The sequence below is a fragment of the Meles meles genome, chromosome 20, assembly GCF_922984935.1.
Source record: "Meles meles chromosome 20, mMelMel3.1 paternal haplotype, whole genome shotgun sequence".
NCBI lineage: Eukaryota > Metazoa > Chordata > Mammalia > Carnivora > Mustelidae > Meles > Meles meles.
Window position 1 is genome coordinate 46,916,496 of NC_060085.1, and position 25,279 is coordinate 46,941,774.

At 37.8% G+C, this 25,279-nt stretch overlaps 1 pseudogene; it reads left to right on the top strand.

The window, feature by feature from the left end:
- Window positions 1–25,279, top strand: part of LOC123932226 — a 79,782-nt pseudogene that overhangs the window by 22,621 nt on the left and 31,882 nt on the right.

The following is a 25,279-nucleotide window of genomic DNA, read 5'->3' on the forward strand; positions in this document are numbered from 1 at the left end:
TTTTGTTTTTTAAGATTTATTTATTTATTTGCCAGAGAGCGAGCACAAGAAGGCAGAGGGGCAGGCAGAGGCAGGGAGAGAAGCAGGCTCCCCAACGAGCAAGAAGCCTGATGCAGGGTTGGATCCTAGGACCCTGGGTACATGACCTGAGCTAAAGACAGACGCTTAACTGACTGAGCCACCCAGGCATCCTGCCTGCCAACTTTTGTTAAATGGCCAAACCCTGTCTCAGTCTCCAGGTCTCCCTCCATCCCCAACCATGGCTCCAAGGGGGCAATTCCTATTAACAGGTCTTCCTTTCCTTACTATGAGCAGCTTTAGAAAATGGCAGAAGCAGGACACTATATCAGCAGTACACTTGTCCATTCACCTTTAACAGTTCAAGTCTATAAAGTATGCTTTACTGCTAGCAGAGAGGGGGAAATTTTTGTTTGGCAGAATTGTTTACAGGGATTCAACATTTTTTTAAAAGGCATTCACTAAACTCCCAACAATTTTTACATAAGATAGAACTGGATCCTAAGATGACTGTGTTCATTTAGAAATCCAATTTATAGGGGGCACCTAGGTGGCACAGTTGGTAAGCATTCGACTCTTGGTTTATGCTCAGGTCATGACCTCAGGGTTGTAAGATTAAGCCTAACATCAGGCTCTACACTCAGAGTGGAGTCTGCTTGAGATTCTCTCTCCTCCTCCTTGCCCCTCCTGCTCATGTGTTCTCTCGCTCTCTCTCAAATAAATAAATCTTTAAAAAATAATAATAATAAATAATTTAAAAAGAAACAAAATCCAGTTTATCAGGATCAGTAGTACCACTTGGTTTTGTTTAAGAGAAATGTATGATCACCTTCAAATTATCCATGATAGGAGAGATTACACTGGGTCTTATTTTGATATCTCCCAGTTACTTTTCTTTTTCTGATGACCTTAATGCTACTAACAATAAACACATTTATGATGTGATTTTTTATTATAAGATCAAAGTTTGCTTTATAAATCTAATTTGTTTCTAATTCTGAACCAAGGTTTTCACTTTTTTAAAAAAATTTTATTTATTTGACAGACAGGGATCACAAGTAGACAAGCATCAGGCAGAGGGGTGGAGGGGAAGCAGGCTCCCTGCTGAGCAGAGAGCCCCATGCAGGGCTCGATCTCAGGACCCTGAGACCATGACCTGAGCTGAAAGCAGAGGCTTAACTCCCTGAGCCACCCAGGCACCCCTCACTTTCTATTATTAAGTCAATCTATCAAAAGTAGAATTTTCAGAGATCCCAACTGTGTTTTTAGTGTTCTGTTGATGAGTTGCAATGAAAGTCAGTTTTCAGAAACAACAGAGAAGGGTCTTCACTTACACTGTCCATTTTCAAAAGGTAGTTTCTGCAGCTGTCCCTCCTCATTCCAAAAGACTGTGACAGCCTATGCCCTGGTTAACCAACCTCAGGGACTTCCTGAGGTTATTTACTGTCCCTAAAGTGAAAGCCACCTTTCAAAAGTTGTCCCTATAAATCCAAAGAAGTTTCTAAGCTTCTAAGTCTCCTTTTGGTCTCCCTTGTGATTCTCCCCTGTTTTTGTTTTTGTTTTGTTTTGTTTTTTTTATTTCTGACAAATCTCTGATAGCAGTCTATAGATTAACTTTCTATAGGGGAAAAAATAAAAGGAAGAAAATCCGTTATGATGAAAACTTAGGATAACATTACCGCATCTCACTAACTGCTAAGTGGCTTTAGTCAGCAGTGAATTCCATGATCCTAAAATAATTCAATATTCTCTCTTGTTGGCAGTAAACTTTACATGGTTAAAATCTTGGCGCACAGAGTGAATATGAAATGGAGAAAGCGATAAACTTACAGAATATAATGAATAATTGGGATCTTCTTATTTTCGAGGATATTTAATAACACAAATTGAAATTCTAAAAGTATTCCCAAGCAGAGTTATAGATCATATCTTCTCCAATGAAAACTCAAGATTAATCTGTATTTATAAGTGGTTTTCTAGAAAATTCTTTTCTTTTCCAAGCACAAAACCTTAATTTCTGGGGAAAAATACACAAGATTGTACCATACTTTACATTGACTTCCTGGTAGGTTTCCTGACTGGATTTGGTACCCTAGTGGCATTTCTGCTGCCTTTAACCTGTCCCAAAAAAGAATAGAGGCAGTTGGAATAGAGAATGCAGAGACTAAATGAGGTGAATTCTTATTTGGCAGACTTGTACTTACTTGCCATGTCTTTCGGGCTTTTGTAGTTTGTATTCCTGTAATATGTGAGGACAGGGCGGGGAAGTGGTGTCATGTGGTGAAAATCATCCTGGCTTGAGGTCAGGAGCCCTTGATTCTAGTCTGTGACAACCTCTAACTACTGTGTGACTCTGTGCCAATGTCTGCCTGCCATTTACCTTATCTACTAAATTAGGGGTTGAAAAGCTGTTCTTTAAAAGTCTGTTCCAACCCTAAAATTCTGTGATTTTTCAATAAAATATGACTTATGTAAAAGTGCAGAAATAATTCATTCAATCAAGTCATACTGCCTTAACCTAAATGATTTTTTATTTCAAAGTTCAAAATTACGAAGAAATGGAGGGGACAGAAATGAGTTGCCAGTTAGAGTAACAGACATCATAAGCAACAGCTCACTTTCCTGAAATGTTCATTGACAATTAGCAATTAACATCTTCTGGAAACAAGCAAATGATCAGGAAGCCTTCTGGCAAAAGAGAGTCATTAAGTTTCATTGTACCACTTAACAGATATTTTATAACATGATAAATTAGGTACCTTTTCATCCACTATAATAATATATTTCCTACAATAATTAAAGATGATTCAAGGCCTGATGCACTCTGGCTGGGCCTGATCCTGAAGAAACTACTTGTTCAATGAGATTGTGGTGCATTTGTGCCCAAAAAAAAAAAAGCCATAATCTCATATTATCTTTTGGTAGTAGTAACAGAAAACTAAATCTTCCAAAAGGAAAACAGTGACTCAATTATCTGTAAAGTACAGGCTTTGGCCTGGCAGGAGAGGCTAGGTTCAGGAAATAACACGATACTACCTTTGGGCTATGCTCTGCCCTGTCTTTGTTAGTTTTCAGGTTCCACATGATGCAACATGGGTAACTGCCACCAATATGGGTGATGGGTGACCAGGTTCAATTTCAATGCTATCAAGTACTTCTTTTCCCCTAAAAGTCAGAGTTGAAGTCCCAAACTTAGTTATTACTAGAAGTCAGTCACATGACAACACCTGAACCAAGCACCAGCCCAAGGATTAAATGTGAATCCACCTTAGTCTTGGGTCATAAGCCAGCACCCTCCACCACCAAACCCTGAAAACTTTGTCAGGTGAGAGCGGAAGTGAGCTTCTTCAGGGAAACTAGAGTGGTGTTAGCTAGAAACCAGGTTGATTGTGGCTAAGTTACAAATTACAGGTGTCAATTTCATGCCTGAAATAACATGTGCTCTTAGAAAAGAGTCATAAAGCTGAAAATCTTCCTAGTGATACCAATCTCATCTCTTCATTAAGGCTGAGACTTAAAGAAACCAAAGTAAAGCGTAATGGTTAAGCTCATAAGCTTTGCAATCAGGCAATCCTGGTTTGGAGTTCTGATTATGTACTTAGTGAAGTACTTTGCTCAGAGTTACAGAACTAATAAATGACATTTATTATGCAACATGTGAAAATAGAAATTAAATGGTGAGTCTCATGTGAAAATAGAAATAGTCTCATGTGAAAATAGAAATAGTCATTGTCCCATCTCACAGGGTCGATGGACCCATGGGTGGCTCAGTTGGTTAAGAATCTGCCGTTGGCTCAGGTCATGATCCCAGGGTCCTGGGATGGAGTCCCAGGTCAGGCTCCTTGCTCAGCTGGAAGCCTGCTTCTTCCTCTACTTCTGCCTGCCTGTGCTCTCTCACTCCCTCTCTGACAAATAAATAAATAAAATATAAATAAATAAAGTTTAAATGAAATAATGGACATAGAGTACCTTGCAAAGTACCTGGCCCTTAGTGTCTAATAAACAACAGTTGTTATTAATAGGTAGAAAAAAGGACTTGCCCAAAGTCACACAGCTAATTAATGGCAAAGTAGAAATAAAATTGAATCCCTTGACTTCTAGCTCAGAGCTATAAGTAAATCAAAGTGAAATTCAATAGCACACAAGTCAATAATACCTGAAACATCATAGAATAACTTCCTGAATGGCTACCTGGAACCTCACAGTTACCATTTCACAGAGTAGCCATGTAATGTCAACATCATCAGACATTCCTGAGAAGGGGTTGTGACAGGCCTGTCATATTTTGTTCTACCAACCATGACTAGGTGTGTTAGAGAAAGACATCATTGATGTGATGGACACAAGTTGAGACCCTTGGGTATCTTACGGCTACTTGTCTCATCAGCCAACTATTTGTTGAACATTTTCTGTACATTTAGCAATGTGTGGAATATTAAAATAGAAAGAACACTTTCTGCATTCCAAGGCCTTACTCTTATTGAGAGCTGGGTCAGTGAGTTGGTAGAGACAAAAAGTGTTAACGGTGCTAAGGCAGAAGGGATCACTATGGGTGGGTTGGTAAACACATGACAGTTTGGGACAGATTTGATTAAGGGAAAGGAATAGGGCAAGGGGACTCCAGTGATGAGCTCAGTGTAAACAAAGATGCAGGAAGAGATGAGCATGGTGTGGGAGAGTGGGAAGAAGAGCATGAGCACAGAGTAAGACGCAGGACATTAATGTTGAGCAAGATAATTCCAGCTCTGAATTCAGGACTGGAGAGGCAGTATGAAAGCAGATGAAGGCCCAGGAGTACAAAGCAGCAAAGATCCCAAGTCACTCATCTATTCAAAACAGTCATCGGGACTCCAACTCTTTCGCTTGCCCCTTCAGGTGTTACATGCTCTGATTCCATCCCCCACTTAGCTCTTCTTCCTCTTCTGAATATGTCCCATGCTTTTACCCAAACAGACTGCCCACTCTTTGCAAAACCTGCCCATCACTCCCCTGTCTGTACTCATTTCCACATGCTGTTTCTTTTTTTTTTCTTTTTAAAGATTTTATTTATTTATTTGACACAGAGAGAGACAGCACAAGCAGGCAGAGAGAGAGGAGGAAGCAGGCTCCCCGCTGAGCGGAGAGCCTGATGCGGGGCTCGATCCCAGAACCCTGAGATCATGACCTGAGCCAAAGGCAGAGGCTTTAACCCACTGAGCCACCCAGGCGCCCCACCACGTGCTGTTTCTTATACTTAGAGTGGCTTTCTGCTCTCATCTCTGCCTGGTATAATTCTACCCACTGTAATGTCAAAGTCATAACCTTATTCATAAATAATCATTCCTTAAAGTTGATGATAGAAAGAAGAATTTACTAAGTGTCTTCATGTCCACTGTCTCTTTTAATAGCACTCTTCCTGGAGCCCATGACATTTCAAATTAGTTGTGATCTCTCCCTTCTCAGAATCCCATGCAGAAATAGTAGCAAAAATAACAATAATGATGGTAGTGATGATAATACCACTGTTTAGTAACTATTAAGCACCTTACATATATTCTCTAATGTAATATTTGTAAAAACTCCATGAACAATTTTGTCATTCCCATTTCATAGATAAGAAAAATGAGACTCAGGGAAGGTATGTAAATTTCCTAAGGTCACACAGCTAATAAACGGCAAAGCCAAGGCTGAAATACCTGTGTTTTTAGCTCATTGTGGTACCAGAGAAGACTATTCTTCTCTAATGGCATTGATCATGAACTGCTTTTGATATTTATCTATGTATATGGTTTCACTTCTTCATAAGGTTTAATAGTCCTTAGGGCAATGGAACATGCATTTACCTATATTAATAACTATAATCTATTATCTGTAAAGTAATATTTGTTTAGTAACTTTATAACTCAGAAAGCACTCTAATACTAGTGTATGGAAGTCCTACCACAATCTTTTTTTTTTTAAGATTTTATTTATTGATTTGACAGAGAGAGATCACAAGTAGGCAGAGAGTCAGGCAGAGAGAGAGGGGGAAGCAGGCTCCCTGCTGAGCAGAGAGCCCGATGCGGGGCTCGATCCCAGGACCCTGAGATCATGACCTGAGCCGAAGGCAGCGGCTTAACCCACTGAGCCACCCAGGTGCCCCGAAGTCCTACCACAATCTTATGACACAAGATTCATTTCCAACTTGCACATGAGACAATGAAGTTCAGATGATTTAAATGGCATCATCAAGGGATTACGGCTAGTAAATTGCACACTCAACCAAAATCTGGTGGCAATTGTCGGAGTTGTTGTATAAACACTTAGTCCTCTCATCCTCCCCTGAGATAGCTTGGAGCCATGTGTTCTATACTATCTGCAAGCGGTGCCCAGTGGGAATAAGCTCTAGTTTATCCATACTTTACTTGATCACATATGCTTTGTTGGCGTCTTCCTGGTCTTACTTTCTCACACCTGGCCTGGGATTACCTCCCAAATAAACTACTTGAACTCAAATTATTTTGTCAGTGTTGGCTTCTCAGGGAACCAAAATTGAGACATTCTTCCTGAAGTACTGTTGCTCCCAATGGGCTAGAGGGGTAAGGTTAGGAAGGTAAAATAATCGGGAATTTTAGGCTACGTGATTTCCATTTTCAATTCTTTAAACAAAGGAGAGAGGGAGTTGTTATAAAAAGAGTCAGTCATTTAATAGCCTGCAGCCTGTTAAATTCATTGTAAGTCAAAACTTCTGCTTAAAGGGGCCCTGATATTAAATTGACAGTTGCCTTGGAATCTAAAATAGAATTGGTTAAAACAGAGTAGAGAAAGATTTTCTGCATTTCTCTGGTTATTTCCATTACAGACAGAAATATTCTGACACTTGCTCCTTTGCTCTGATTACAGCTTAAGGCAATTTCTGAGAGTCTTAGATTGAACTGGAACCCCATGTATACCAAGTAGCACAGCTCATTCTCAAAGTCTCAAAGCCTAGCATGAAATCAAGGATCTTCGTGTGGTCAAGAAAATAAAAAGAAAGAAAAATAAACCAACAAATATGAAAACAAGTTAATTTAATGAGGGAGTGCCCAGGGAAGGTCTTGCATAAATACACACGCAGCAACACTCAAAACCGACAGAGTAACTAACGTTATTTTGAGTTCACAGGGCATTTTTGGTTTAGGGGATTATCTGAATCCAGTGGTGTCTTCGTTATTCTTACAAAATCTCTGGCCCTCACTCCAGAGGGGAAAACTGGAACAGAAACTTAAATTGGCAGAGATGTGCTGATGCCCTAATAGCTAGTTTATGAAGAATACTTCAGATTTGGGGGAAGCATATTCTTCTAAATCTTAGCTTAATGTTTTATCATTGAATGAGGAAATATGTTCATATCTAAAAGGATGCTACATAGGTACAAATATTTTTATTTGATAGGACTTTTAAAATCATCTGTCCAGGTAGAGTCCTGTGCTAAACTGGAAGTAGAAAGCTCCTTAGAAGCTCTGGTTAAGATGTCAAAGATGATAATATCTACTTTAGTGATAGAAAGTCATGGCACAGAGCTGAGAAGTGGTGTTCAGTTGGCTCAATGGCTAAACCAGGGAGAGAACTCAAGGTAAAACCTCTGTATGTTCAAAATCCTCAGGGGTAGCTTGGCACAGGAGAACAAGGAAGTTTGGACCCCGTGACTATGTATTAAAACTCTGAATGTTATCTGGATTCTCAGAGCATCTTTGTTTAGAGGAGAATCTTGACATATAATGGTTTCATTTATTCTCAGGATACCCTTAACAGGTAAACTATGAAGAGACACCGCTTTCTCCTCCAAGGAGGAAACAGAGAAGGGGGGCAAGAAAACTGTCATGGTCCCAAGTTGGTTTATGAGTTGATGGTGGATCTTTTTTCCCACTGATACTCCATGTCACCCAAACCAAAATTCTTAATTCTGGAAAAACAAAATTAGGAAATTAGGAACTCGAATATCTAGAAAAAGTGGATGTCTGAGAAAACGGTTTAAAAAAAAAAATTCTCATTGCATCCTTGTAGAGATAAAGAAAGCTAGAGCAAATTTCACTCGCTCAAAGGAAGAGTTGAATGAGTCCCATCAATGTTCTGCTATGCTAAGATGGGCTCTGTTAATGATGCCATCATGGGCAGAGCAAAGGCTGTGTTCTGGGAAGTGTTGAAGGCATACTCTTATGTACATCTGGTAATTAATCTTACTCAGTTATCCTAAACCTAATCTGTTAAACAAAGCTGACCTGAAGTTTTTTTTCAGATCTCAGGCAACATACTCTTTGTCTTCCTCCATACCCTATAGAGACCTGGGAGGCTGGAGTCAACACTTTAAAAAAAAAAAAAGGCCTACAAAATTACAAATAAAGCTACTCTCATTAAGAGAAAGCCCCAACAGAGCTCAAACACTTGACTCAATACCACAGTGGTTTCTCAGTCTGATCCTTTATTAAACTTATGTTTATCGCTTGAAGTAGGCTGGTTAGGTTGCATTACTTCCATTTTAAAGATGATAAGTCTTTGGTTCATAGTAATGAAAAGGTACCAAGAAATTCTACCAGTTTAATAGCATGTAACTATGTGGAAAATAGCATTTACTATGGTGGAAAAAAGGTACTGTTTATTTGGTTTTGATTATATCTCAACCAGAAGTCAATGGAATGGCCTAGATGTTTGATATTGACATTTCTGTTCTTCTCATAGACTGTGATGTTCTTTCAATTACTGATTTCTCCATTTATTTTCAAAGGTAGACTTGTAATTGTAATGGTAATTGCCAAAGTAATCCCTCTATTATTACTCTGCTCCTTGGGTGTCCTTTTCTTCAGTTAAAGGTTATTGCACCCACTAATCAGAAATATGGAAAATGCCCTCAAAGGTCATTTCTGAGGCCCTGTCTTAAAGAGAAATCGCTTGCAACCTAGTCATGGTCTTTTGCTATTTTCTGGAAAAAAAAAAAAAAAGCGTTTCATGGACATTGTTCTCATTTGCAAGAAGTTACCAATATTAACTAGAAGATTTTGGTGGGGGGGGGTTTAAGCCTAGAGTCAGGATACCTGGGTTCTAATTATATCTGTCATTAATTGGCTATACACTCTTGGATAAAGCATTTAATTGTTCCAGGAACAAAATTTCCCATTTGCAAATATGGGAATTGGAATGAACAATCTCTGAGGTACATTGCAGCCATTGATCTCTTATAATTCCATGACAAATATATTGAGTTATTAAAAAAATACATTATAATGGTTTCTAATGAAATGTTGGTATTCCATAAAGCAAAAATAAAGAATTACTATAAAAAATAAAGAAAAATTAGAATTAAAAAAAATAAAGAATTACTAAAAATAAAGAATTACTGAGTTCTGTAGATAAGGTCTGTTTTTATGCTATAGAAACTGAGGACAGGAAGAAGGGAAAGGTTGGGGTTGAATAACACTTTAACTACTTGATAGGGACTTCATTCATCCTTGATATCTTTGACTAAAAGGCAATTATCTAGGACCAAGCATAATTAATCTCTGGCATAAATCATGGGATACATTGGAAAATGATACCCAGTTCTCAAAACAGCAAGATTTCCAGCCCTTTGTTAAAGCTAGATATCATATTTTTTCCCTCAGTAACCAGAAGAGATTAGAAGGTGGTAGTCCCAAAAAATAGGAGTTTCCAAAACCAATAAACCCAAGTCAGATACCTATGAAGACTTACGCAACGGAAAAAAATATATAAAGAAGCCATCCAGCAAAGAGGAAATGAAGCGAAACAGTGATTGCTGACTTAGAAAATTTCTACTTCTACTTGTGTAAGTGGGAAACATTTAACCCTTTAGGGGTCCTTCTACCTCTAGAATCCTATGATTCTATAGCTTTATGATGTTTCTAGGTTACCTAATAGATGATAGGAATAGAATTATTTGAAAGCAATGTCAATCTAACTATAATTCTTCTGTTCATTCAGACACAGTCCCTTTGCTGAGGATTTCTTTGCTGGCCATAAATCACTTGAATAACAAAACAATAGACTCAGCCCAAATAATTAACGTCTTAAATTTTCAGGTCATTTTTATAAAATTAAAGCTATATGGAAGGGTTATCAGCCCAAGTTCAATATATCATATTTACCAATTCCAATGATCCATTTTACAAACTGTTAATATCCATTGCTTTTAAAATCTATTTGTTTGGATAGTATTTTCCTTAATTAGTTAGAAATGCAGAATTACATCTCAGAGTACATTGTGATAATTTGCCTTTCCAAAATCAACTAGGCAATTGTCCTTCAGATAGTAATCAGCATGAACTCTGACCCAGCTTTTATTTACTTGGCCCTAATGAAGTGAAGAGTTCCATCTTTTTAGCTTTCCTTGGTGTTTCTTTGGTTTGCTAATATCTTTTTAAGTGGGCTTTTAAGAATGTTTTTCAGCAGTGTTTTACATCATTAAATGCAAAAGATATGTATGAATTTGCATTTGCCAAGTTACTAGGCCAAGATAAAATTGGGTGCTTGAGAAAGCTTATTGTAAATGGTAACTACTTCACCAATGATAATTATAGTAGTAATAAACATTTGGGGCAACGTAAGGTGGTGGTTAATAGCATAGGCTTGAAGGCAGAGCAACCAGGATTTGAGTCTCACCTTACTTTCTACCAACTCCATGACTATGGCAAGTTTCCTCACCTCTGAATGCCTCTTTGATCTATAAAATGCAAATAATACGAATACCTACTTCCCAGGGTCATCCTAAGTACGGACAATTATTTGTAAACATCTTACATAATGCCCTCTCAATAGATGTTAATTATTATTATTAATTTTATTACCTCAATAAATATTTTTAATAGGAAGAAATGTACTGATCAATTAATTAATCAATAGATTATTGTAAGGAGTAAATGAGAAAATGTATGCAACAGACTTAGCACAAAGCTGAGACAATGTTTTATTTCATTGTCTTTAAGATATCATCCATTATAAGGTGCATAGTTATTGCATGTGCCTCCAAGAAAAAAAAATTCTGCCAATTAATTGTAAGACACCATCAACCATGGGACATATCTATACTGCAGAGAGATAAAATTCTGGGGGAAAAAAATGTACCTTAGAATTGATGGGATATAATAGTTTCAACTGAATAGTACAATGATAAAAGATGAGGTAGAAGAGGAAAAAGAAGAATAGAAAATTCTCATTAATTTCTCAGTGACCTCCGATCTATCTGTGAATTTTTCATTCACTTATATACCCCAAATTATAATTCTTGTTAGTGAGGAAGAAAATAAGGAACTTGCCAGAGAGAGCCAATAAAGGATCATAAAATCTGATATGGTTAATTAACCATATATGTCCCATAATATTCATGGAGTCCTTGCAGGGAATGAAAATTCTTAGTCACTTGTCTCCCCTCCCATCCACTGCAGATATCTCTTCTATAGCATCTCTGAAATGCACAGAAAATATTTACGTTGCATTTCATTCCAGAGCCCCTTTCAAGGGGTCTTAGAGTTGCTTTATAGAAATGTACATTCCCTTGCACAGGCTGACACTGGGGTAGGTGGGTAAAGAGTGGCAGCATGTGGGGGTGTACTAATCATTACTGCCAACCTTGACGGGAAGGTGGGTGACACTTACTAGTTCTAAGTGGCAAAGGGGGAAAGCAGCTTTTGAAGTATAATTTAAGCAAGATCTAGAAAATAAATGACAGAGAAGAGGGAGAAGAGCTCTCATTATTTCAGAAAACTTTCCAGCAGCTGCAGTAGGTGGAGGGGAAAAAGGAAGAAGAAGACAGTCGGGAAAATGCAGGAATGCATTCAGGCAATGGAACTGAGAGAAAATAAGACAGTTGTTATTTATGGGAAAACTCAGCAATTATTAAAGAATAAAAAATTTTTTAATCATAATGTTTTAATCATAATGGTCAATCTGCCAGTCCTATTAAAATCTAAACTAACTTTAGAAGAGAAAAAAACATTAGAAACTGTCTAACACGGTAGTTCTTGATCTTGGTTGTATCATAGGATCATCTAGAAAACTTTGTAAACATACCAATGCTTGAGCCTTACTCCCTAAAGCTTATGATTTCATTAGCCTTGGGTGGAGCCCAGGCAATTGGTGTTTCTGTTTTTGTTTTTTTTAAACTTTCCCTGGTGATTCTAATATTGAGCTGAGAATAGCTCATCAAATTCAACCTCTTCACTTTCACAAATGAAAAAAAACGAAGGCCCAGAGAGGTACTGTGACCCACCCATAAATGTACGGCCAAAACCTCAAAACAGAACTATGATTCTATGATAGATCCAGTCAATGATTTAAATTCTTCATTTCTCTGTACTTATACTACACATTCACACTCTTGCTATGGCCTTGCAGCAGCAAGAGGCATGTAATGCCTCTGCCCTTGGACTTTGGACTTGGCCATGTCCCCTGTTTAACCCAGCCGGACATCCGCAGACCTGATGGCACATCATTTGAAATGCACTTGAATGGTTGGGTTTGTCCTCTTGTGCTCATGTCTTTTGCCATGAGAAGAGCAAACCCCAGTAATCAGTAACTAGTTCTTAATCTAAGGAAAATGAGAAACTCGTGGAGCAGATCTGAATGCAGTTAACTCAGACATGCATAAGTCAAAAATAAATGCTAACTATTGTGAGCCACTGATGCTGGGGTGGTTTGTTATGCAGCATTATTATAACAATAGCTGCCTGAGACACTCAAACCCAAGTTTTCTAGTGTGTGGTTCATCACTGGACCTCTAATGGCTTCCCATATAGAGGATATGGGGTACAATCTAATGATGATCTGCCAGTACGTCATAGAAGACAATTACATCCCTTACACGTATAACTTATCAAACCCAGACACATAGATGCCAAAGGTTCTTTGTGATTAGCTATTCAAAGACAGAATTTCCCTCCACTGAGACCAATTCTTACTTACTTCTCTATTTCATTCACTCCTGAATAATTACAACTAACCATTTTTGAGCTCTTACTATATAGAAAGTTTGTTTGATTGTAAGAAAAGAAAACCCCATTTTAGAGATAAGAAAATTAACTTTCTGTGAGATAAATGATGCACCAAGTCACACAGCCAGAATGGGAACAATAGAAGCTATCCCTTAACTACTATGCTATACTGTTCCGCTATCTTGACTTCATTTTTGTGATCAATGCACCTAACCCATATTGGCTAATTTGACAGAAATGCACATAACTTATCCAAAGAAAAATTTTTTCAGATATTATCTCTATATCTTTACTATTTTTACTCACTCTTTACCTTGTCTGGCATTTAACTACAGAGCATCTATAAAGTTTAAAAACATAAATTATTTTATATTAATGATTCTGCACCCCATTCCACTGTGTTGGTTTTCCCCCAAGCCAAACAGTTCTCTAACACCAGCTGGGTGCCTACAATTGAACTCAATTCTAACTATCCATCTGAAGATTATGTCAGATCCCACAGGTTAAGGGCTCCGTCCTGTAAGGTTGTACCCACCCCAACCACTTCAGATGTAAACCCAGGTTGCCAGCTGTGCTTCTGACCAAATGGCTATAGACTGGGGGTTCCAACGATCCCCTCCTTGTGTTGATTAATTTGTCAGAGTGGCTCACAGAACTCAGAACAACATTTTTCTTAATAGACTACCAATTTATTATATAGGATATAACTCAGCAACAGGTATATGAAAGAGACGCATAGGACAACATAAAGGAAAAAGGCAAGAAGATTCCCTGCCCTCTCCAGACACACCACTCTCCCTAAAAAACCACGTATTCACAAACCGGGAAGCTCTCTGAACCAAACCCTTTTGGGTTTTTAATGGAAGCTTCATTACACAGACATTATTGATCACATCATTGGCCATTGGTGATTGAACTAAATCTCTAGCCCCTCTTCCCTCCGCAGAGGTCAGAGTGTGGGGAAGGTAAAGTGGTAGGGGTGGGACTGAAAGTTTCACCCCTCTAACCACTTGGTTGGTTTCCTTGACAACTAGTCTCCATTCTAAGGTTGAGGGCTTTTCTAAAAGTTACTTTATTAACATAACAGAAGATACCTTTGTAGTTGCTGTCCTCACTTAGGAAGTCCCAGAGTTTCAGGGTCTCTGTGCCAGAAATGGGGATGGAGATGAAATAAATATTTCTTATTATAAAGCACAATGTCATATATATATATATGGCAATCATATAAAAAGATTGCCTTTCCGGAAGCTGAAAGTGCTAGCCACTTTTTTCTTAATTTCCCTTCCTACTAGGGCATGGGGATGTGACCTTGAATCTGCCAATCAGATGCTGGTGCCAACAGAGGTCTGTCCCTTTATATAAGGAAAGTGAAAACTCTCCTGCAGTAGGCCCCAACTTAGCACAATTCTGTTCTTTTCCAGGGACCACTGCTGAGGCATACAGCCATCCCCATAGAGCCATTTCCCCCAAAGAAAGCTAGGGATGTGAACATTAAGCTTTTCAGCCTGTGTGGTGGGATCCAGCAAGAGAGAAGAAGGTTGGAAATGGCTTTTGTGTAGCCCTTTCGCAGGAAGGCATTACTATTTCCAATGTACACATAAGGAAATAGAGAAGACAGATGACGTGCCTAGGGTGATACACTACTGTATCACTCTACTTCTGAGTAGAAGAAAGAGGATTTGAACCCAATGTATGTCAGCCTTAAAAGTCCACATTCTCTCTACTATGTCATTATGGTGGTTTAAAAAACATGTTCACAATTCTTTGTTAGTTTTCATTCCCAAAAAAGGAGAACTCAATTCCCCTCCCCTTGAGTGTAGGCTGGATTTGGTGACTAGTTTCTAACAGATAATGTAAAAAGGAAGTTAGGGTGCCAGATTTAAAAAATAAAAACAGAATGCATCTTAATGAAAAGTGCAGGAATGGTCATCTTAAACTTCAAAAACATGGGTATCTTCTTAAATTCCCTCATAAATTAAAAAAAATAAGGACAAATCATTCTTCAGAAACTAAATGAATGGCCCATATATTTATGTGAAAATCAAATATGCTTTCATAACTGTTTAATAACTTTCATATAATCTTACTAAGAAATAAATATGTATTTATCAAATATGTATAGTCTTTATCATGCCAAAATCTGAATTACTGTAAAATGTTTGTGTATTGCTAAAACTGTAATTCTGAATTACATTAAAAAAGTGATTCTTTCTGATATTGTTTTTATGTTTCCTATAATGAAAACTGGATTACACACGCATAAACACACACATACACACACAAGCATGAACTATTCTATTTAAATTTTTAGTAGCTTTTTTTTCTTTTTTCATGCCTACAAATGGTAATTTCTGCTGGCTTTTACTCCACTGAACTTTGAAATCTTTCTCAATATTCTGTAAATAAGAAAACTACCCTGGAACATTAGAAGAAACCCAAGAAGAGGGTTGGTTTCATTAAGTACTTTATTAGACTTTGAAAAGTTATCAAAGACATGGAAAGAATTCATTGACTTTCAAAATCATCTCTTCTTTCTCAAGAAGAAAACATTGGAAAAACAAATACTCCTTATTCAATGACTCCTCAGTTTGGGGTCTGGGACATTTAGAGACAGTGTGCAATCATATTTGGTGCCATGGCACACCTGAGTGGCTCAGCTGGTTAAGTATCAGACTAGATCTTGGCTCAGGTCAAGATCTCAGTGTCTTGAGTTGGAGCCCCACCCCTGGCTCCCCACTCAGCTCAGAGTCTGCTTGAGATTCTCTCCCTCCCCTTGCCCCCTCCCCACAGTGTGTGCACTTTCTCTCTCTCTCTCTCTCTCTAAATTAAATAAACAAAGTCTTAAAAAAAAAATCTGGTGCCTATTTTTCTCCTGGCCCACTCTTTTTGAAGTTTATCGCCTATATGGATAATGAGACATGATCCTAAGAAAAAATCCTTTCAGGAGCCAAAAAAAACAAAAAAAAACCCAAAATCAACTAAGCAAAGTAATATCCAGAGAAAAACCTTTCCTTTTCCCCATTTCCTGGTAAGTGAGAAGTACTGAGAAGTCTGGGTCACTGCCCTTCTAACTTCCCCTTCCTCCAATAAAGCAGCATTACCATAAGAATGTTAAATTCAGTGGTTTGGATTCAGGCCTAGGCCCAGCCTGCTAGCAGCAGTGAAACAAACTGGTAGGTGGCCGCTGCAGAAAGAATTCCTCAGATTGACGGTTACTGACTTAAAATCTGCATAGGAAAAGAGCTAGAGTTTGACTTAACAAGTGGAGCAAGGGGGAGGAAAAAAAAATGGAAATAGGACCATGACTCCTGGAATTTGACTCTAAAGAGTTCTTTGAAGCAATGAGTAATGCTTTTTGCTTATTACCTCAATGTCAGAATGGACAAAGATATATTTGTACGTTTTTTCAAGTGGAGGGCAGAAATACACAGAGTAAGGAAGCAGTAGATCTGATTCAATATGTTTTCTGCTGCGGGAAACAGAGGCAAAAGAAAAATCATTAAATTTCCTTACTACCTACAGCCCATTAACAAGTCCTTAAAACGGGAAAAGTGACGTTCCTCTAGGAACTCAACTACCTAAATGTTGACACTTGGTTAAGGGCAAAAGGCAATCCTAGCCTGAGTCCCCACATCCCCAGGATCCTATAAGCCTACTTTAACATATAAAAATTCTTTTGGAAACTTCCTTTATCTTTAAACTCCCCAGGATACATGTTGGCAATCATTCTCCAAGAATATGGCCCACAAATATATATCTAGAGGATCTCATGATTAAGGTTTTATTAGACTGTAATAAATGACCTTTTCCCAACAATACCTAACTCCCTCAAGGTCCTGGAAACCTTGCTTCCAAAATTTCTTAGAGACTTATGCTCTCTCTAACCTTTAATAAAATAAAATAAAACCACCTTTAATAATAAAGCCACCTTTTTGCACCAAAGACATGTCAAGAATTCTTCCTTGGCTGTTGGTTTCAAACCCTAAAGTCTTTCCTACATCATTTTCTAAGATAAAGGTACTGTGAACTGGGGGGAAAAATTAGGGATGCCAAGTTAAAACTAAATTTGAGAGAAATAATTTTTTTTTAGTATAAATATATGACAAATGTTACATGGGATATTACTTATACTAAAACTTTTTGTTATTTATCTGAAATTCAAATTTGAATTTGAATTAATTTGGGTTGTACTGTAGGTGGCAACCCCAATGGAAGTAGCAGTGTGTAGTGTGAGGCACCCGGTCATAAAAATGCATTGTTACATTTATTCAAAGAAAAAAAAAAATGACAAGATGACTTGCAAACTGCAAAAAAAAAAAAAAAATGCATTGTTACTTTTCCTCTCTCTTTTGTATCAGTCTTTCTGGGGGTGGCCAGTTGCCATTTTGTGAAGCCCCTCAAACAACCCTAATGATAGGCCTATAAGGTGAAACACTGAAGCCTCTAAAAAACAAGCAGCAATGAACTAAGGTTTCCTGCCGACAGCCATGTTCAAGCCTTTAGATGACTATAACCACAACTGACATCTTGACCACAAAGTCATGAGATGCTGAGCCAGAGTCACCCAACTAAATGGAATTCCTGACCCAGTGATACTGTAGATGATAAACATTTGTTGTTTTAAGCTGCTAAATTTGTACTAATTTGTTATGTATCAAAGATAACTAATACAGCTATTATCACTTAAGCAGATGTACTCCTATTCAGACTTCTGGACAGTCTTTTTGGAATTTAGTGAATCCTTTTGTTTAAAGGAAAATTTTTGACTCCTTCCATAGTTTGGCTATTGTGGACTGGGTGTTAAATGCAACTAATGAATCCCTGAACACTAGTCAAAAACTAATGAGGTACTATACAATTGCTACCTGAACATAATAAAAAACTAATAAAATAAAATAAATAAAAGAAAATGTTGTCTTTTGTTTGGAAGTATCCTATTTCTATTGAAATGTCTTTAATAGCACTTGACTGTCAAAAGCTGATCAAATATAGCACTAAGATCTTTAAGAAAAATTAGATCAATAATGTTTTTAGAGACAATTTTAAGCAAAACCAACCAACCAACCAAACAAACAAACAAAAAAACAAAAAAACTAAGTACATTGCCATATAAAGATCTGTAATGTGACTTACAGATTGCAAAATTCACATTGATCATATTATTCGATCAGTGAAATGAAGTAAGATTGTGATCTTACTTTTATAGATTTAAAAAAAAACCCAAGGCTTTAAAAGCTTCAATGATATGCCCAAGGTCACACAACTAGGAATCCAGCACAGATCATTTACCATCCAGTTCCTTCTAAGGTACCACCTCTCAAGTTTGAACAGTGGCTCTGATCTTAAATGGTGTTCTGTCGCAAGTTGTTTTCAATATCAAAGGTGTTAAAACAAAGGGTGGAAAAATGGTCATCAATCACGTGAAGTCAAATTACAAAAGTGAGCTTCTCTTGACCTCTGAAAAATGAATTTTAGTTTTCCTCATTAATGCACCACCATGGTTGACAATGCCATTGGTGGTCAAGAGTCGACTCAGTCATTCAGCAAGTCCTGTCACACTATTTGACTTGATATCTCCCATCTTGAAAAACTATCCTGGATAACAACAATGAATGGACAGATTACTGGGATAAATCTGCCATAGGCAGGAAATACAGGACCAAAAAAAAGCAAGGTAAAAAGTGGAATTCTTATATTTCCACTCTTGGGAATCTCATATATGACTCCTCATCTCCCTGCCCAGGAGCACTGGGTATTGCCAAAAGCTAAATTGTTTTAGCTGGTTATATAATTCATCACCAGTTGTTTAACTGCACTACTCAGTCCCCATAAAGAGTCCATTTCAGAACCATATTTTCAAAGCTGATTCCAAGAAAAGCTTTGTTTCTTCTGTAAAAGTGGTAGGAGAAGTACTTATAAGAAGAGAGGCAAAGCTATGAAAGTTGGTTAGTAAAAACATAAAGAGTAAATAAATTCAGGTTATAGTCATGATGAAAGAGGAAAATAATATAGTAAGGGAAACCAAGAGGAACTTTGGAAACCTTTGCATTCTTCTTACTCAAAGAGTAAAGAGGAACCAAAAGAGAGTAGGTGTAGATACCTCATTGCTACCTGCCCTGGCACTAAAATGAGAAAGTCTACATACAGATCAAGTGTCTTAATTCAGGCTGCTATAACAACATACCTTAGACCGCATAGCTTGTAAACAAGAAATTTCTTTTTCATGGTTCTGGAGGCTAGAAGTCCAAGATTAGGGTGCCTACCTCATTGGGTTCTGGTCAGGGTCCTCTTCCACATTGCTGACTGTCAATTTCTTGTTATATCCTTATGTACTGGAGACCAGAAAGAGCAAGCAAGTTCTCTCATGACTCTTATAAGGGTACTAATCCCATTCATGAGGGCTCTAGCCTCATGACCTCATCTAATCCTAATGACTTCCCCAAAGCCCTACCTCCTAATATCAGAATATGGGGTAGGGGTAGGGGTAGGGTTTCAATGTTGTATTTTGGGGGAACACAAACATTCAGTCCATAATATGAAGCAAATAGTAATGAAAAGTGGAACCACAAGTTATCTATTATCCTCATCTTGAGAAAAGGTCTAAGGAAGATTTTGGGAAATAAAACAGAAGAATTAAGCTATGAACAAAAAAGGTAACTTGAACATGCACCATCAAGAAGATCTCTAGATTCTATAGGCCTATTGCTTCTCTCCCTGGTGCTAGTTAAGTCCTTGTAGCAAAAACAAAACAACAACAAAAACCCATAATTGCTTATTCAAATTCTCTCACCTGTTCTACTTGATAGCATGACTGCTTGAAACAAAGTCTCAGGAGCCCAGAACTCACTCTCTTGGCACCCCGAATGAGTTGGATGAAATGGAACAACAGCCCACCCTAGTCTTCCCATATCCCAGGAGTGGAAATTGTCTTTACCCCAAACATAGAGTAGAGAGTCAACACGAACTTACTCCTTTCTAACAAGGAGAGTGTATCAAATGATCTTGAAGCCTCAAAGTTTCTGCCAGTTATTCTGCTCTTGTCTGAGAAAACTATTACTGGTAGATGTTTACCCAGAGGTTGGCATACTGTCTTAATTTTTCCAGGCCAAATTAGCCACAACTGGTTGAAATGGAGTTCTATGTGGTGGGAAGTGATCTCTGGGGTGACTTGGCTTGAGAATTTGCCTGATAGGAATTATATGTATTGCTAGTAACCAACTATTCCAATCAGTTTTCTTCTTCTAAGGAAATGGAATGCATAATATATAGAGAGAAGTGGCAATCCACTTAGTAAGTAAGTGGAAATAAACAAGGATAGAAAAAATTCGAGTCATCAAGGCAACTCACTTTAAGTTTGTTCTTAGCAGTTCTTAAAACTGCTATGCTGGATGGTTGGGTTATGGACATTGGGGAGGGTGTGTACTATGGTGAGTGCTGTGAAGTGTGTAAACCTGGTGATTCACAGACCTGTACCCCTGAGGCTAATAATACATTATATGTTAATAAAAAATAAAAAATTAAAAATTAAAAATCAAATTTTAAAAAACTGCTATGCTATTATGAACATTTGAGCTGTGAGTAAGGCATGACTATACAATTACTGAGAGGGTTTCTACCCTTTCCTTACCTTCTGGAATATGCTAATAGTAAAATCTCTATCATCTAAGATGGGATTAAAAAATATATATATCTTTCTTTTTTTGCCACCTGAGGAAAAAAGAGAACTTTAGAACTTTCAGTGTTTCCGTTTTTGTCCTATGACCAGTAAGCTCTTAATCAAATCTTTATGTTTGACAGTTATGATAACTCTAATGGTTGAAATTTTATTCTTCAGTCCTTAATCCTTATTTTTATATGTTCTACATATAAGTTTCAAAAGGTGCCTGAAACTAGTTGCTCAGCCTTTGAAGAGTCAGGCAGCCAAGAAACAAATATATCCAGCTTAGCAGAGTCTCCTAAAATCTGCCTTCTCAAATGTTTTTATGGTGGCCTTAAAATGTCAAGGTCCTTGGGTTTTAGCAATTTCTAATTTATTGCATGAAGAAAGAAATTGAAGTAAAAGTACCAAACAGCTGTCCAAAGTTCAGACACAATCCTACATGAACAATTCTGAACCCAGACACAGATGGAGGACTGAAAAATCCATTAGACTTTTCTGTTTGCTTTTCAAAAGCTGAGGTAGAGATACTATTCCCTCTTAAGTAGGAGAAATAGACATCAATAGGGAAATCTTAGCTAAAAACACCCCCAAGGTCCAATATTTCATAAATTTTATCTCCAGATTTTCAAAAGGTATATGAAATGAAATTGGTGGGAGAAGCCCCCTACTCTTTCTAATTCAATATATAGCATCAAACTCATTATTCTCTACTGTTCTTCTTCTATTGCCTAATCAAATTAAGAAATATTTGGCAAAACAAAACTAGCAGCAAACTGATTGGCAGACAGCATTATACAGCATCCTCTCAACCAGCACTTCAAACAGCTTTATTACCTTCCTCTCTCTCCACATCAGTCCCAAACTGCACTCATTCAATAAAATATTCCTTCATTGAGCACTGTTTGTGTCCCATGCATCACACTAGGTACAATGAATCCAATATTGAGCAAAGCATGTATGATGCTTGCCTTCTTGAAATTTACATTCATACATTGGTTCTCAACTAGGAAAAGTATTTGCCCCTATAGGGCCTTTCGGAAATGAATGGTGGCATCTTGGGTTGTTCAATGACTGGGATAATCCACTGACATTTACTGAGCAACATACAGAATAAATTAACACAATGAAGAATTGTCCTGATCAAAATGTCAAAAGCTCTCTGAGAAATCAACAATAATGATAGAATGTGTTAAGTGCTATTACAAGAGAAGTGCTAAACACCTTTGAGAATACACATCAGGGGCACCAATAGAGTTTGGAGCCAACCAGAAATAATTAAGCTAAAAGTAGACCAACAGAAGGGGTTAGCTAGGTGGTAGTGGGAAAAGGGAACTGAGCTTCAGATAATTTGCTAAAATTACTGAGTGGGTAACTAAGTATATAAATAAAAGATGAATGGTTCTTGTTTATCGCCCATCTTTAGTCACTAATTGTTGGATTAAGGCCAAAAACTCCATAATGCTGTTTAATCAAAAACACAGTCATTGGGTAAATTTATATTACATTATGTATTGCTCCAAGAAAGAGACTAAAATTTCTAAGAAGTTGAAGGTTTTTACTATTTCTGAGGACTAGACCTGAAGCTTCTCTAGTTCACCATCCCTTTCTCTTTGTGTCTTTGCACTTCATCAATTCCACATATCATTTATAAGAGAACAGGGAGAGCTTTATCACTCTCTAGTGTTCTGAGCCTCCTCACCAATAATCAACCCAGAAGGGGTGATAGGCTAAATCTGAGTAAAATTATACCATATATTTATTATTGCACATCCCCAAGTACTTCCAAATTCTCAAATCTTTCTATTTGATACAGTGTCTATTGATAGAGCCCATTTGACAGGCTGAAAACAATCTATCCAACAGAACCATTACCTTGCTTTACCCAAGACTTGTCAAATGTCCCCAGAGAGCTGCTCTCAGATATCACTGTAGGCAAGAATGGGTGTCCCTCAGGGCTAGAACAAGACACAGAGCCCAGCAATGTCCAAAATGTGTGGGTGACCTATTTGAGTCAGTTTAAACTAAAAACAAAAAGAAAAAGAAAGAAAAGAAAATGCAGGTATACACTACTTCTTTGCAATCTATCTTCAGATAATTTAAGGGAAAGTCAAAGGAGAGAAGAAAGAGGGAAATTAGTTACATGCTTGTGGATGTTGCCAATATTTTATCTGACACAAAGCATCTGAAACATCCAAAGTCAAAGAATGTCAAAACTGGAAGAATGTTAAAGGCCAGTACAATTCAGTTTGCAGATGGGAAGAGTAAGAACAAGAGTGAGGAAAGGACTAGTCCATGCCACCATGCTGGTGCTGGGAAAGCCAAGACCAAAAGCATGGTACACCATGGTTAAAACCATGAGACACAGAGTCAGGAGACCTAGACTGATGTTCCAACTCAGCCACTTATTTCATCCCACTTAGCTCCAATTTCCTTCTAGGTAATTATAAGGATTCTAAAAATGCCCATATTTTAAGGTGAGTGTAAGCATTAAATAAGACATGCACATAGAGTACTTAACACAATTCTTGGCACATAATAAGTACCCAATAACTATTAGCTATTGGAATGATTATCCATAGTAGAGAACCGCCCTAAAACACAAATCCTATCATGTTGCTGAGGAGTTAGCCATACTACCTGGGGAAATTCTTCTGTCATTCAGTTTAGCTCCACGACTGAAATAGGTCCTGAAAGCCTGAGGTAGTGATGGGGAACAGGTTCTGGCTACATTTCCAAATTCCTCCATATACAGCCACAAACCTAAACCAAAGACTTCATCCTATTAGATTCATCCCAGCATTCCATGTAGATGTTAGAAGATAAAGATCATCATTTTTGAATGTGAAGAGACTGCCAATCACAAAAGACTTTTATGCTGAAAAATACCTATGTATTTTTTATTCTAATGAAATCTTGATTATGGAATCCTTGAGAACAAGGCCTTGCTTTTGTATTATTTCGTTGGGTTTTGGACAGCCAGAAACCCCATTAAAGGGCTGTGCAACTATCAAACTCAATGAATATTTGTGGAAGGTGAGAAGGGAATCACTGATTGGTCCTTATGACTTATTTTTTGCTTTTTAAAAAAAAGATTTTATTTATTTGACAGAGAAAGAGATCATAAGCAGGCAGAGAGGCAGGCAGAGAGAGGGGGAAAGCAGGCTTCCTGCTGAGCAAAGAGCCTGATGTGGGGCTCAATCCCAGGACCCTGAGATTATGACCTCAGCTGAAGGCACAGGGTTAACCCACTGAGCCACCCAGGTGCCCCATGACTTGTTTTGTCACATGGGGTTACTTTGTCCAAGAATTCTGTGAAACAATCATTCAACAGGACCTTCTACCCTTCTACCCTTGAATGGATGGTAACAATAGCCAACATAAAATATTTTCAACTCAAACAATGGGCAACCAATTAATATTTTCTCCTTACAACAACTCTGGGAAGAAAAAAAATTATCATTTCCATTTTATAAATGGGAAAACGGAGGTTTAGAGAGTTTAAATAATTCACTCAAGTTCATACAAGTAGTATGTAATGACGCCAGGACTCAGGTCCAGGCAATCTTAGGCTCTCAACATTCAATCTTACGTGTTTTTTTTATTACATTAGTCACCATATAGTACATCATTAGTTTTTGATGTAGTGTTCCATGATTCATTGTTTGCATATAACACCCAGTGCTCCATGCAACACAACCCTCCTTAATACCTATCACCAGGTTCACCCATTGCCTTACCCCTCTCCCTTCTAAAACCCTCAGTTTGATTCCCAGAGTCCATAGACTCTCATGGTTCATCTCCCCCTCTGATAACCACCCTCTTCACTTCCCCTTCCTTACGCATGTTATTCCTTATTTTCCACAAAAAAGTGAAACCATATGATAACTGTCTTTCTCTGTTTGACTTATTTTACTTAGCATAATCTCCTCCAGTTCCATCCATGTTGATGCAAATGTTGGGTATTCATCTTTTCTGGTGGCTAGTAATATTCCATTGCATATATGGACCACATTTTCTTTATCCATTCTTTTTTTTTTAAGATTTTATTTATTTATTTGATAGACAGAGATTACAAGTAGGCAGAGAGGCAGACAGAGAGAGAGGAGGAAGCAGGTTCCCCACTGACCAGAGAGCCTGATGTGGGGCTTGATCCCAGGATCCTGAGACCATGACTTGAGCCAAAAGCAGAGGCTTCAACCTACTGAGCCACCTAGGCTCCCCTTCTTTATCCATTCTTTTGTTGAAGGGCATCTCAGCTCCTTTCACAATTTGGCTATTGTGGACATTGCTGTTATGAACATTAGGGTACATATGACCCTTCTTTTCACTACATCTGTATCCTTGGGATAAGTACCAAGTAGTGCAACTGCTGGGTCATAGGTAGCTCTATTTTTAACTTTTAGAAGAACCTCCACATTATTTTCCAAAGTGGCTGTACCAACTTGCATTCCCACCAACAGTGTGAGAGTGTTCCCCTTTCTCCACAACCTATCCAACATTTGTTTCTTGCCTTGTCAATATTTGCCATTCTAGCTGGTGTAAGGTGGTATCTCAATGTGGTTTTGATTTGAATTTCCCTGATGGCTAATGATGTTGAACATTTTTTCATGTGTCTGTTAGCCATTTGTATGTCTTCTTTGGAGAAGTATCTGTTCATGTCTTC